Raw genomic sequence first — 14,581 nt, forward strand, 5'->3', positions numbered from 1 at the left:
TCCTTCAACATTGAGTTTAAATTTCAGACTCACTGCATAATATTACTGTAAAATGTATATGTACGGCTCTCTACCAGATATGTCAATGAAACATAGGATTGGTCGATTCAGACAGGAATACACCATAATCAATGGCGCACAACTTCTCTGGGTTTTAGTGAAAATTTTCACCTTCGACTTCAAAAGCTGTAGAACATCAAAACCCCACATGATATTTGAGAATTAGCAGCTTGCTGCAAATAAAAAGTCTCTTGTTAAATCCGTTACCTGGTTGATGACAGATTGCAGTTACGTCGAATTAACGGATTAATTCATTCCCCGTTGTGGATTAAATGATTATCGGGAACGGATTCATTTGTTATTGGGTAGGGATCAATCCATTAAATCGATGGAAATGCAATTCGTCATCCCCCAGGAAACAGATTAAACGGAATATTTCTTTGAGGGCTACCAAATGGACAGAAATATTAGTATACCAGTATAGGGAATCTTGAAAATCATCATGGATTAGAATGGACTATAGGTCAATGTGGGTTTATTTGACAAATTTGACAAATATATGCCCTAACTTTCGCGTGGTACAATGCCATACCACTATACTTTTCTTTACAACATATCAAAACATCAACCGAGCATGACTTCCCTGATTTGAACTGTGGATGCTGGACGTGAAGTCATAGCATTTTGTTACCTTAGTAACCTCCAGGTAGGTAGGAAGTAACACTGGCAAAAATGTCCTCAGCTCTTTCCAAAACAGACAAAATTCTGATATATTTTAACTAGATGTAAAGTGGCAGTGGAGAAATTTACAGTGCATCAACAACCTAAAAATGTCCCTATGGCAGTATTATCCAGTCAGTGCTCCTTCACTCTTCAGTTCGGAGGCAAATCCTGCACCTATGCACCCATCGAATTTTTGGATATTTGTAAAAGGCACATCTCTACTGGTGGCCGGTGTCTGCTTGCTGGGCATGATCACCTCGAACCGGGCGCAGTACGAACCCATCTGGGAATTCATCGACAGCAGACCTCTGCTGTAGTGGTACGACGACGCAAAGATCGGCATCTTCAAGACATGGGGCGTCTGTTCAGTGCCAAACGTCCGTTACTGACCATATGGCAACACTGGGGAATGGTTCTGGCAGGGATATAAAGACAAAAACTATGAAAAAAAACCACATCTGCACGGCTTCACGTATGCTGAATTTGCACCATCTTTCCGGTCCGAGTTTTTTTTACCCTGAAGAACGGGCCGACCTGTTACAGGCGTCAGGACCAAGGTAATAAAACATGTTTGTTAGGGTTTGCATTCGGGGCCACAAAACAAGATTTATTTAGGAAACGAAATATTGATTTTGTCGACTGATTTGTAAACTGAAGTCTGCCATAGAGAGGGTAGTTCGGTAGCATTTTGAGGGAGGGTGGATGAATTCGGATGGGTATGTAAAAAAAGGGAAACTTAGCACTATGCCAGTTAGTTGTAGACCGATTTCAGAACTCTCCAGGTTCTTGGGTGTTTGAATTCTTTCAGTTCGGATTTCAGGCTTCAGACATTGGGCTCGCCGTATTTCTGTGTACACGTTTTTCTCCAAATTTGACAAAAATCTTTTTCTTCAGAATGAAAATAACCGTTATTCTGTGTGTTATGTATGACTATTTAACGTTTTCATGTACTGTTAGTCTGCGGACTTTTGTGTTGAGCATAACAAGCCCTGTTATATGTGTACAGCGCGGACCGGATCGAAAGCACCTTGTTCAATGCTTTGTTTATTTTATTGGCTGTTCATTGGCTGTTAATTCTGTGTTTAAGAATAGTTGAATCCACCTGGAACGTATATAAGCCGTGTTTTCTGTGCAGAGGGGAGGTATTTTTGCTGCATCCACTGGGAGCCAGGAGAGTGTGCGACGCTCTCGTATCGACAATTTGTGACTTGTGTGAATTGTGTGTTTATCCCATGGTCTTGACGTTGGATCTCCTGGAATAGGTTCCTTGGGATGCAAAGGTGAACTGGAAACTTTTAAAGACCGGTAATACTGATGTGTATGTTTTTTTATGTTGTTGTTGTTGAACTGTCTGTAAAACTGTACGTCTCATTTTATATATAAAGCCATTGTTTACATTGTAATATTGAGTCACTGAGTCTGTTTTCTGTTGCTGTTTCCAATACCGTAACATGTGGTATAAATAAAAATAATTTTGAAGGTACAATATTGTGTTTGTGTATTTTGCAGGTGCGTGGTTCTGGCGTCTAAGAACGCAGATGGTTTCACGAACTCGAACACCGGTCTTGTCGGTAAAAGACGCAATAGTCACCGATTCTCACAGCGATCTTGTCGGTAGGGAATACCACTAACATCGTTCCTCATAGAGTCCTTGTCCGTAAGGGACACCAATAGTCACCAGTCCTCATTGTGACTTTGTCGGTAAGGAGTTCAACCGTCACCTGTCCTCACACCCGGCATAGATTACGATACTTTGCTCAATAAGGAGATTTCCTTAAACCGTAAATGCGCTTGAGTAGATAATTTTAAAGAGTTTTTATTTCAGACATTAATTTCGGCCTTTATCATTGTGTAGTTCCATCCCGTCTTTGTTCAGGACGAGAAAAATAAGTTCACGACCAATGACTTTGTCAGAGTAAGCGCTCCTCTTACTCATTTCTGTGCACTTACCAACCATTTATTTCAGTAGTTCAAGCCTCTGTAGTGGTTTGTCCTGGTAAACCTATGAGTCATGTGATATTGTTACTTTCTGCCAGGTTCTATACTGGTTGGCCTATTGTTACTTACAGTTAACCGGTACCGTAATCTCTAAAGACAACTGTGTTAAAAATGCACAGGATTTGTGTTACAGGCACAAGTAACACATTTGCACAGGCGATTTAATGTGTAGTTTGCATACATCATATTTGTGTACCTACACTGTTAATGTGTACCAAATTGTGATAAACATCTTGCTTACATCGCGAGCTACACAAACACTACTCCCGTAACCTTACTTTCAACCATACCTGTACCGTTACTGTTAGTTACGGGCTACCTGAAGCGCTATACATCTGCATTAATGTATGGTTCAGACAAAGACGATGCCAGAGCTGTACGAGATCGTAAACGCAGAAAAGCCCGATCTAATCTTTTGGACCGCCCACATACTGGAACTCAATTTACTTTCCGGTCGGGTTGTATAACGAGAAGTACAATCGGAAAAGGAACAGAAAAGGGGGCAGAAAAGGAAACGGAACAGAAAAGGAAACGGAATGGAAAAGGAAACTCAACACATACACAACACACGTGAAATTCAATATTAAAATATTCCAGGTGAATACTTAACACATTAGTATTCCTGTTTTCTGCAGGTGTACGGCCAGCAAAGCCAGCCACGTTGTGTATGTGTTCTTCCAGACCTGGCCAGGACAGGGAAAGCTCTTCCTGGGAGCAGCCACTACAACCCAGTCCACCACGGTCAGATGGGCTATCCGGACACCTTTAAATGGTATGCCACCAATCCGACCGGAGTCAACATCAATTTCCGAGCAATAACATTCAGTGAAGTACCGTGTCACTGGGCCTGGGTTTTGTCTACAAGAACAAAGCCTCAAGAATCCAGCTTACCATCAGAGCTGTTCTCTTGATGCACAAGTAACATCACTTTGTCGAGATCAGGCCTATTACAATATACGTGCTAACCCCATCGGCCACGGAGGCCCCTTAAGAACACATAAACCTGAATATTACTTTTGGGTATCAGGTCTTAATTAATGGCAATCCGGGTAATTATTTCGTCCCCTTGAGAAAGCACAGTTAAATCAGGTAACTTTCAGAGAGCTTTTTTGTCTACTGTGGTCCACAAGGGTATTTTCTTTTCGTCCATCTGACCTTTCAACTGCTGGCAAATACAACATGACCGGCGGTACGAGACCTAATGTGTCCCTTAAGTGTCCTAATGATTTGTCTTCAACATTTTATACCTAAGCTTTTATTTGGCCGAAATTACCGTTTCAAAAGTGCAATACAATTTTTGTACACCTCGACTTCTATTGAGGCACCTATATTTATTCACTTGACTGTCGTTCAACACCACACATAAGCATTTGGTTTTAAATGTGGAGGGAACGTTTAACAAGTCACTGGAGGACATTCCCACGTGTGAAACACATAAACTTGTATGCCATATTGATAAAAGAAAAGTGGTCTAGCTTCAACAAGGAGTAGACTGTGCATGCAGACGGTCCCCCGTCTAAGGCACCACAAAGAGGGAGAGAGGTTAGAGTGTGCATGTAAACGTTCCCCCGGCTAAGACACCATAAATAGAGAGAGAGGTTAGACTTTGCATGCAAACGTTCCCTGGCTAAGGCACCATAAATAGAGAGGTTAGACTTTGCATGCAAACGTTCCCCCGGCTAAGGCACCATAAATAGAGAGAGGGGTTAGACTTTGCATGCAAACGTTCCCCCAGTTAAGGCACCATAAATAGAGAGGTTAGACTTTGCATGCAAACGTTCCCCCAGCTAAGGCACCATGAATAGAGAGGTTAGACTTTGCATGCAAACGTTCCCCCGCCTAAGGCACCACAAAGAGAGAGAGAGGTTAGACTGTGCATGCAAACGTTCCCCCGGCTAAGGCACCATAAATAAAGAGAGGTTAGGCTTTGCATGGAAACGTTCCCCGGCCAAGACACCACAAAGAGAGAGAGCGGGAAACCCACATCTCCCCTGCCTTGTGATTGTAGTTTACCCCTTAGTTCTAACCTCTACCAAAACCCTCCCACCCCACCCCCTTGGCCACATCTCCCGTGCCTTGTGCTTGTATCACACAGTTTACCCCTTAGTCTTACCCCCACCCTTGATATGCATAGCAATAATCAGGGCTCATGGATCTGTGAATTAATCCAGACAGTATCATACTCAGAACAAACTGGAAAATCACGAAAGAATGATGATTTCATGCCAATTACCATTTTAATTACACCAGAGTCAGACAGGAGAGCGGGTGGAATTATTGTTATAAGATCAGTCAGATGGAATGTAAAACAGGACCCCCAGCACTGTCCCCACACAAATGGTATGTACCAAACAAAGCACTAGTTTGTGATAATGGAATACAGCCAACAAGGCAGGGTTTTACACCTGTAAATAAGCGCAAATTCAAAATACCTGAGACATCTTACATAAGTCCATGTAGCCTTGTGCTCAGGTTATTCATTAATTCACTAAGCCATATTAAAAGACAAGATGTAAAACACTTCGATCACCCAATTGACCAACCAACAGGCAGAGCGACATACAGAGCTGATCACCTGATTGACCACCAACAGACAGAGTGACAGGCAGAGCGACATACAGAGCGGATCACCCGATCAACTAACCAACAGGCAGAGCGACATACAGATCTGATCACCCGAACGACAACAAACAGGCAGAGCGACATACAGAGCTGATTGTTGGAGGTAAAAAATAACCATCTTCAAGGAAGTGTATTTAGCTCTTCACTTTCCGAAAACGTCGCAGCAACTGGCTTTTGTTGACCGAGAAGATCCCGAGTAGGAAACATTAGTCTATCATGACAAACACTGTCCACTTAAACAGCTGATAATACTGTTTTTAATATCTCAATCCGATGGTCAATTTGATTGTAGCACTAAAACTTAAGGGTGAATGAAATATATGTACAATATCACAGAAGGTAGCCCAATGGGATAAAACATTCTGCATAATTGAATACCTAAAGTGTGGTGTATTCCATCATACCTCACAGATGCAAAATCTAGGTGCACCACTCAGCAGTGAATATCCCATCATATCCCACAGATGTAGAATCTAGATGCAGCCGGCAGAAGTGATATCCCATCATATCCCACGGATGCAGAATCTAGGTGCACCCGGCAGAAGTGATATCCCATCATATCCCACAGATGCAGAATCTAGGTGCACCACTCACAAGTGATATCCCATCATATCCCACAGATGTAGAATCTATGTGCACCACTCACAAGTGATATCCTATCATATCCCACAGATGAAGGATCTAGGCACACCACTCACAAGTGATATCCCATCATATCCCTCAGATGAAGGATCTAGGCGCACCACTCAGCAGTGATATCCCATCATATCCCACAGATGTAGAATCTATGTGCACCACTCACAAGTGATATCCCATCAGATCCCACAGATGAAGAATCTAGGTGCACCACTCACAAGTGAATATCCCATCAGATCCCACTGATGAAGAATCTAGGTGCACCACTCACAAGTGATATCCCATCATATCCCACAGATGAAGAATATAAGTGCCACCACTCACAAGTGATATCTCATCATCACTGGGATTAAACTGGTTACAGTACTTACATGTAGGTAAACAATATCGTAGCCAGTATGACAACTATAAATTCATGATAAAGATACATAGCAATAACTGTGCGCACGCAGTAAGTCTGATTAGGAATGCCAAAGATTTTGCTACTGATGACATGAGGAAAGACACAAAATATGGAGTCAGTGTAAAGCTCTTTCCGCTGAGGCAATTTCAAAATATATTTAATGTTGTACAATGCGATACTCAACAGCTATTCTTCACAGCCGACCCACATGTGCATACACTTTTAAACTTTTTTAACACTACAAACTCAGATACAACCATTTTTGCTGCTTTCAGCCCACTGCTACTACCCTGTCTATTTTGTAAAATGTACTGATATTTAGAGGTACTTTTTATTGCTAACACTTTCCGCCCTGTCGACACTTTTTATTTATTGCTAACATTTCCCCTCTATACTCTTCACCATCAGACTTTTCCTTCTCTACTCTTCAATGCCAAATCTTCCCCTGTCAACACATTCACCCTTTTTGTCCATGGGCTAACTTAAGACCTAATCTTCAAGGCTACCATTTCCCCATTCTCAACTTTACAATGCTAACACTCCCACTGTTTAATCTTCATGGTCAACACTTTCTCCCATCTATCCCCTGTCTAGCTCTTTATTCACCCACACTTCACCCTATCGAAACACTTCCCGTCTACTCTTCATGGTCAGCACTTTCTCCCATCTCTCCCCTGTCTATCTCTATGTTCCCAACACTTCACCCTATCCAACACTTCACCATCTACTCTTCATGGTCAGCACTTTCTCCCATCTCTCCCCTGTCTATCTCTCTATTCCCAACACTTCACCCTATCCCAACACTTCACCGTGTACTCCTCATGGTCAACACTTTCTCACATCTATCCCCTGTCTATCTCTATGTTCCGAACACTTCACCATATCCAACACTTCACCATCTACTCTTCATGGTCAAACACTTTCTCCCATCTATCCCCTGTCTATCTCTCTATTCCCAACACTTCAACCTATCCAACACTTCACCGTGTACTCCTCATGGTCAACACTTTCTCCCATCTATCCCTGTCTAGCTCTCTATTCCCACACTTCACCCTATCCAACACTTCACCGTGTACTCCTCATGGTCAACACTTTCTCACATCTATCCCCTGTCTAGCTCTCTATTCCCAACACTTCACCCTATCCAACACTTCCCCGTCTACTCTTCATGGTCAACACTTTCTCCCATCTCTCCCCTGTCTATCTCTCTATTCCCAACACTTCACCCTATCCAACACTTCACCGTCTACACCTCATGGTCAACACTTTCTCCCACCTATCCCCTGTCTAGCTCTCTATTCCCAACACTTCATACTATCCAACACCACGATCTACTTTTCAATGCTAAGACTTCACCATCTATTGGTCCATGCTAACACCTTCCCCTCTACTCTTCAAGGTCAACACTCCTCCCTGTCTACCCTTCAAAGCTAACAATTTCCCTTGTCTACTGGGTCAATACTAACGCATTTCCCTGTGTACTCTTCATGGTCAACACTCCCCTTGACTATATTCTATACACTTTTGCCTGTCTACTCTTCAATGCTTACATTTCCCCATAACTCTGACACATTCACCCTGTTTTCTATCAGTCAGTCACTCGTGGTGCTGTGCCTGTCCCAGACCTCCCAGACACACTTGCCTCCACAGTCCCTGTTAACGAGAACAGAAAACAAACTACAACTGAGCATTATACATGTACAATAACACAGGTTTGTAAAACAGGAAAATCTGCTACAATATTTATCATTAAGTCCAAAATGTTTCAAATTAAAAATTTCTGAGTAGGAAGTACAAAGATCAACGCTTCCTGCTTACCCCAATGCCGTCCTCCCAGCCTGTCCCCAAAGGGCACTCAGTGGACACACCCAGGCGTCGACTCAGTACGCCCTCCTCACTAACCCTCTTAGCCACCATATTGTCTCGCACCACCCACACCTGGAAAAGGAAAAAGAGGTAACAACAACTTCATCTCATGTACAAGCAGGAATAAGACAGAGGTCAACCTTTGTGGCAGAGTAAACAGAGCGGAGAATTAAGGCACAACATTGCCTCTCTATGTAGTAGTACCTAAAAAAGCTGAACCATTGTGAGCTGGATTTGATCTCGCAACCTCATTGGTCAGGAGAAAACAATTTTACTCCACAAAACCTAACTGATAACAGCCCTGGATATGTGTTAGGAAATGTTTTCTTCTGCCTATGACAGAATGAGGTCAATGTTTGTACACATTAGATCTCTCATTGTGACGTTTATGGTCAGTGTTTAGTACAGAACCTCACTGCTTGTCACTGTGTGTACTGAAGTGTACCTAATCCTTACCCTCACAGAGTGTTATAAACAAGGTCAGGTTGTAGTCAACTTTAAATAAGGTGCCTCACTCAGAGAAGTTTGTTTTGGTGATCATTACCCATGTGGCATACATGTGTTTACTGAGCTCGCTCTGCTGATCAAATTCTGTGCCTGATACGTGGGAAAGTCCAGTGACTTCCCAGAGGTTTGGAATGTCGTGTTAATGAAATGCCTGGAGTGCAGTATTACCCACCAATCAATCAATCAATCAATCAATCACAGGCTATTACAGGGGTACATGTAAGCTGACTGACTCACCTGTCCATCTTGTCCAGCAGACACATACCGAATCTGTCTACTGACTAGTTCCCATTCTGTTCCTTCAGGAAATATCGCAGAAGTATTCTTCCTTCGCCACAGGTTATCTACAACAAGAAAATTACATGTAGAATGTCCGCTGTTAATTTTTACCATTATCAATTAAAGAATACAGCATATCATGACTCTTCTGACTCTCTTCATGCAGATGCATGTCCCCTGCACTCTACTACCTCAGCTGAAAGAGCACACAGATGGCTGACTAACATAATCAAGTATGACCAATGGAAATCACAGTAACATCATAAGCCTGAAGATGTTGTTGTTGTAAGAGCACGCAAATCTTACAGATGGCTGACTAACATAATCCAGCATGACCAATGGAAATCACAGTAACATCATAAGCCTGAAGATGTTGTTGTTGTAAGAGCACACAAATCTTACTGATGGCTGACTAACATAATCCAGTATGACCAATGTAAATCATCGAAACATCATAAGCCTGAAGATGTTGTTGTTGTAAGAGCACACAAATCTTACTGATGGCTGACTAACATAATCCAGTATGACCAATGTAAATCACCAAAACAGCATAAGCCATAGCCTGTTGTTCTTGTAAAGTTATTGTGAATGAACGAAGCATGTTTGTGAACAAAGACCAAATTTTACCAAATTTGTTCACAGACGTCGGGTTTTAAGTGTGGAGACTATTTATGGGCGATGACTTTGTTGAAGTACGGTAGTTCTTATTTCACTGGATATGTGAAGCTCAGCAGTCGACAGCTTCCCTCTATGTAAGTCTTGTGAATATTCATGATGACACTCCTTCACTTTGACCAATGAAAATTTGTACTTGTTTGCCAAGGTGTTTTTCTTATACAGGCTGTAACTGGCTAACAAGGATTACGTCACTTGTATCAGAAAACCTGGTATGTGGTCGCTTCCGTACAGATCATCATGGACGTTCCAGCTGAATTCCGACCCTAGCCTGCATCAGCCAGAGCCAAATCAAGGACCGAATAAGTGCCCTTTGCAGGATGAAGGTAAGTATGTGTGCCATCATTTAAGACACACAGAGTGCTATACTATCAAAAAAAAGAATCGCATAGGTGTTTTGTTTTATTTTAAAATGAAATAAATACATTTTGTCTTCATTTCATGAGCAAAATGTGTTTTAATATTGTTAATAGTCACAGTTAGCACACATTTTATTCCTCAAAACATTTCTTGGTTGAAAATGTTGAGTTTGGAGGCCGTTTTTGGAAGAAGTAAAAAATACAGCACCACACTGCATCACGTGCAGTCTTACACGCCGAACTTACGCATGGAAAGCATGCAGTGTGTGACTATAAAACCGCAACTTCGGGCCAGAAATCGGCGTCTTTCAAGTGGTGTTTTCAAGCTGATTCAACATGCCACGTCTTGACACTGTCACAAGAAATATTGCCATTGGAAGACTTCAAGCTGGAGAGTCCCAATCGTCCATTTCTAGGCGTCTACACGTCAGCCAGAGCACGATTTCACGGCTTGCTGCCCGCTACAACAATACTGGGACAACAAATGACCGTCGGCGTTCAGGTCGACCACGTGTCACTACAGCAGCCCAAGATCGCTACATAAGGGTCCTCCATTTGCGTGACCGTTGTGCTACAGCTGAAAGTACAGCAGCCAGCATACCGGGACTGAGGAGGATATCAGGTCAGACAGTGCGGAACAGGCTGAGGGAACATGGACTGAGAGCCAGGAGGCCCTATGTTGGGATCGTGCTGCGTCCTCACCATCGCGCCAATCGCCTCCGATGGTGTAACAACGTGACTGCATGGAATCTACGCAACTGGCGACGCATTTGGTTCAGTGATGAGTCCAGATTCCTATTGCAGTGAAGTGATGGTAGAAATCGGGTTTACAGACGTGCTCACGAACGTTATACCCCTAACTGCGTACGCCAAGTGGACAGATTTGGTGGAGGGAGTGTGATGATGTGGGCAGCAATATCGTATACTGGTCGTACAAATCTTGTCCACGTTCAGGGAAATCTTACGGCCGTACGCTACCGAGACACCATCCTGCAGCCACACCTCTTACCTGTCATTGACGTTCAGCGGGAGTTGTTCCAGCAGGACAACGCCAGACCGCACACGGCACGTGTCACAAGGGACTTCCTCGCCGAAAACAATGTAAATGTGCTACCCTGGCCGTCCCGTTCCCTGGATCTTAACCCAATTGAACATCTGTGGGATGAACTTGATCGACGTCTACGCCAACGTCAACCTCAACCCCAAACGCTTCAAGAGCAAGTTGCATGTTTGCAGGAGGAGTGGCAGAACATTCCCCAGGCCTCTATCCAGCGTCTCATCCAGTCCATGACAAGGCGTGTCAGAACTGTTATTCGTGCCCGTGGTGGTCACAACAGATACTGACATTCCACTCAAGTGGGAGACTCATTGTGAGTGTCTTACCTCAAGTTGATGGCCTTGTTGTCTAGATATGGACCCTTCCTTAATCTGTGTAAAAAAATTTTTGCAGAATAGCAATTCTTATTTAGTTATGCATAATTGAAAAGACTGCATCACCTCCGCAAAAAACCGGGTTATGCGTTTCTTTTTTTAGATAGTATATTAGATGTAAACTCCTCCAATATAGAGCCCTTCTGGTTACGTTCAGAGTCACCCCAGAGAACACTGTGGGCATTAAAGTCACCCCAAAAAAGACATGCTTTAGGTAATTGATCATATAAATTTTGCAGCTCTTGTTGGTGAAGAGTAGAAGAAGGTGGTATGTAAATAGAACAGATTGTTAATATTATACACTGTGTGATACGCACCGCCACCGCCTGCAAGTTGGTGTTCAGTGCCAGTCTATTGTGTATTACGCCTTGCCTGATCAAAAGAGAAGAACCGCCTGATGTCTTTCCATTCGTAGACGCGGCAACAGCGTCATGAGATACTGATGACTAGGATCAGTCATTACAGTTTCCTGCAAGCTAAAAGCTATAAGAATGAGGTCTTGAGCTAACATCAGGAGCTCTGCGAGGTTACACCTCAATCCTCTACAGTTCCACTGTAAGATCTTTGTAGTAGCCATTATGAATATTAATTTTTTTTTTCCCTGGACTTCTTATACGTCGCTGCCCTACGCTCAACAAAATCCTCCTGTGACAACGTTATCAACTTCCTCTGCTTTTTAACCTTGTCAACTTTAGAATCACGTCGCAATGTGCGATAATACGACCCCAGGGATGTTGAGATAGGTACCAAAACCTCGCCCTTGCCATTGGTATAGGTAGGCAAGTCTTCGGGCGCATCCATTTCCGAAAGAGATTCCTCCATATTGGATTCTCCACCAGCCCTAGACATATCAGATTGCTGAGAGCTTCCCTGAGGATCAAGGCAATCTGCTATATCTCTAGGGTCTAACTGTGACTGAGCGTGCTACCCATAAGGACGGGCTCTTACCAAGTGCGTCTCCTTAATGCAGGATGGTGTAGTATTCGAAATTCCTGACGATCTAGGGGGTGAGGAGGTATTCGAGATTTGACCCATACTGACAACCCACTCCGAGCTATTTGACGTCTGAGATGCCTCGCAAAGTCTTTGGGGCCCACCTACTACTGGCGATTCGCTTAACTTCCTGACCTTATTTGTAGCATGAATGCGCTTAATTCGAATCTTTTTGCTGGAGAACATGGAGTTGGTGATAACCTGCCGCTCTCCAGCTTCCTCGGTGTCAGCAGTTTAGTTTTCCAAAGTCCCCTTATTTTGTTAACTGGAAGGAACAGACTCGCCAGAAACTCCATTTTCCGTATCATCCCCATGTCCCTCACTATAATTACCATCATCATCTCCTCGACCCTCATTCTCACCTTTATTGTCACCTTCAACTTCATAATCATTACTATCTTTATCATTATCATTGCAATCGTTATCGTCATTATCGCCATTATCATTTTCATCACTCAACGGGCAGTCCTTTTGAAAGTGGCCTGCCTGTTTACACTTGAGGCATTTATCCTTTAAAGGACAGTCGGCCTTGAAATGTTCTGTGCTATCGCAGATGTGACAGGCACGGACCTGACCTCCGTACCACAAAGGAATTCTAAAATTCCCAACCGCAATTGATTGTGGAATGATCTCGGTCACACCACTCATGTAAATACGGCGCATACCATTCTCTAGTGACTTGTTAAAAAGGTAATGTTCCCGGCAGATGTGATGGACCGTACCATACCTGGGCATCATACATAGTGTCATCGGGCACCTCTATCGGACATCGAGATCTAACCAGGATCCTTTGCTCCTCCACATCATATATTGACCAGCATACCCCTTTGAAGGTGAAGCCGCTAGTAAACAGCTGTTCCTTCACAGTTTGCGTAGCCATTGTAACATTCCAGACGTCTCTAGAGGCATTGATTAGTCCTTTTAGGACATTAGGCCCACTTTCCACTAACTCCTTTAACCGTTTGTATACATCAACCGGTTGTACACCTCCCTGTATTACAAACTTAATGCTTAAGGGTCTATTTACTCGCCCTGCCCACAATACTGTGGGCCAAGGCGAGAACTACTACCCTAAAGAGAGAACCACAACTATGCGTTTGGAACAGTGTGGATGCTGAGTGCAAAATAGATAAGGTATTACAAAGTGGAAATGCACTAGACTATGTACAGGCTGTTTACAGAGAGGCTAGTGAACACGTCCTGCCCCTAAGAGCGACAGAGCGTCGCACCACCCTCAAACTGGTTTATTTCACGTGACCGCTAAACAAAAGCTGATCGAGTGATGACAAAAGCCCTATTCAGCTAAGAGCACAAAGGCTAGTTCCACTGTCAGCCACGGACTAACTCTTTTTACAACTAGCCTCCCCCCCCCCCCCCCACTTCACCCACCAGCTAAGACAACACCTAAACTTCGTGCAAGGATGCACAAACCTACAACCAGCAGCTTAAACGCTGTTCTTTGTCTCCTCCACTAGCTTGGGATTGAATAAACCTCGACCGGGCAGGCTGACCTCGTCCACTGTCCTATGCCTTAACTTGTATAGGCCTTTTAACCTGTAGAGACGTTATAACATAGGACACACGACAACTGGTGTCTGAGTCAAACCACGCACGCCGGCCAAATAGCCACACGAATCTTAAGACAAAAACGTCGAAACTGGTCAAAAATAAGAAATTCCTCAACGAAAAGTATACAAGACTAATGCTCACAACTCAGCGCAACTGTTGATTGCAAAAGCAACGATAAATTCGCTAAATGTCAGCTGAAATTTAACTTGGACAGACGGAGCTACCAAACAACACGTCCGACCTCTCTCCAGTCCAGTCAGAAATAGCGGTGAATCTCAGTGAGTGTGATACACCTGTCAGTGTAGAGCCATTCTATATACTGTGTGGAGTCTCAGCAAGTGTGGTACACCTGCCATTGTAGTCCTGCTATAAACTGTGGTGAATCTCAGTGAGTGTGATACACCTGTCAGTGTAGAACCAGTCTATATACTGTGTGGAGTTGCAGCAAGTGTGGTACACCTGCCATTGTAGTCCTGCTATAAACTGTGGGTAATCTCAGTGAGTGTAGTACATCTGTCAG

This window comes from Liolophura sinensis, chromosome 1, assembly GCF_032854445.1.
Source record: "Liolophura sinensis isolate JHLJ2023 chromosome 1, CUHK_Ljap_v2, whole genome shotgun sequence".
Taxonomy (NCBI): domain Eukaryota; kingdom Metazoa; phylum Mollusca; class Polyplacophora; order Chitonida; family Chitonidae; genus Liolophura; species Liolophura sinensis.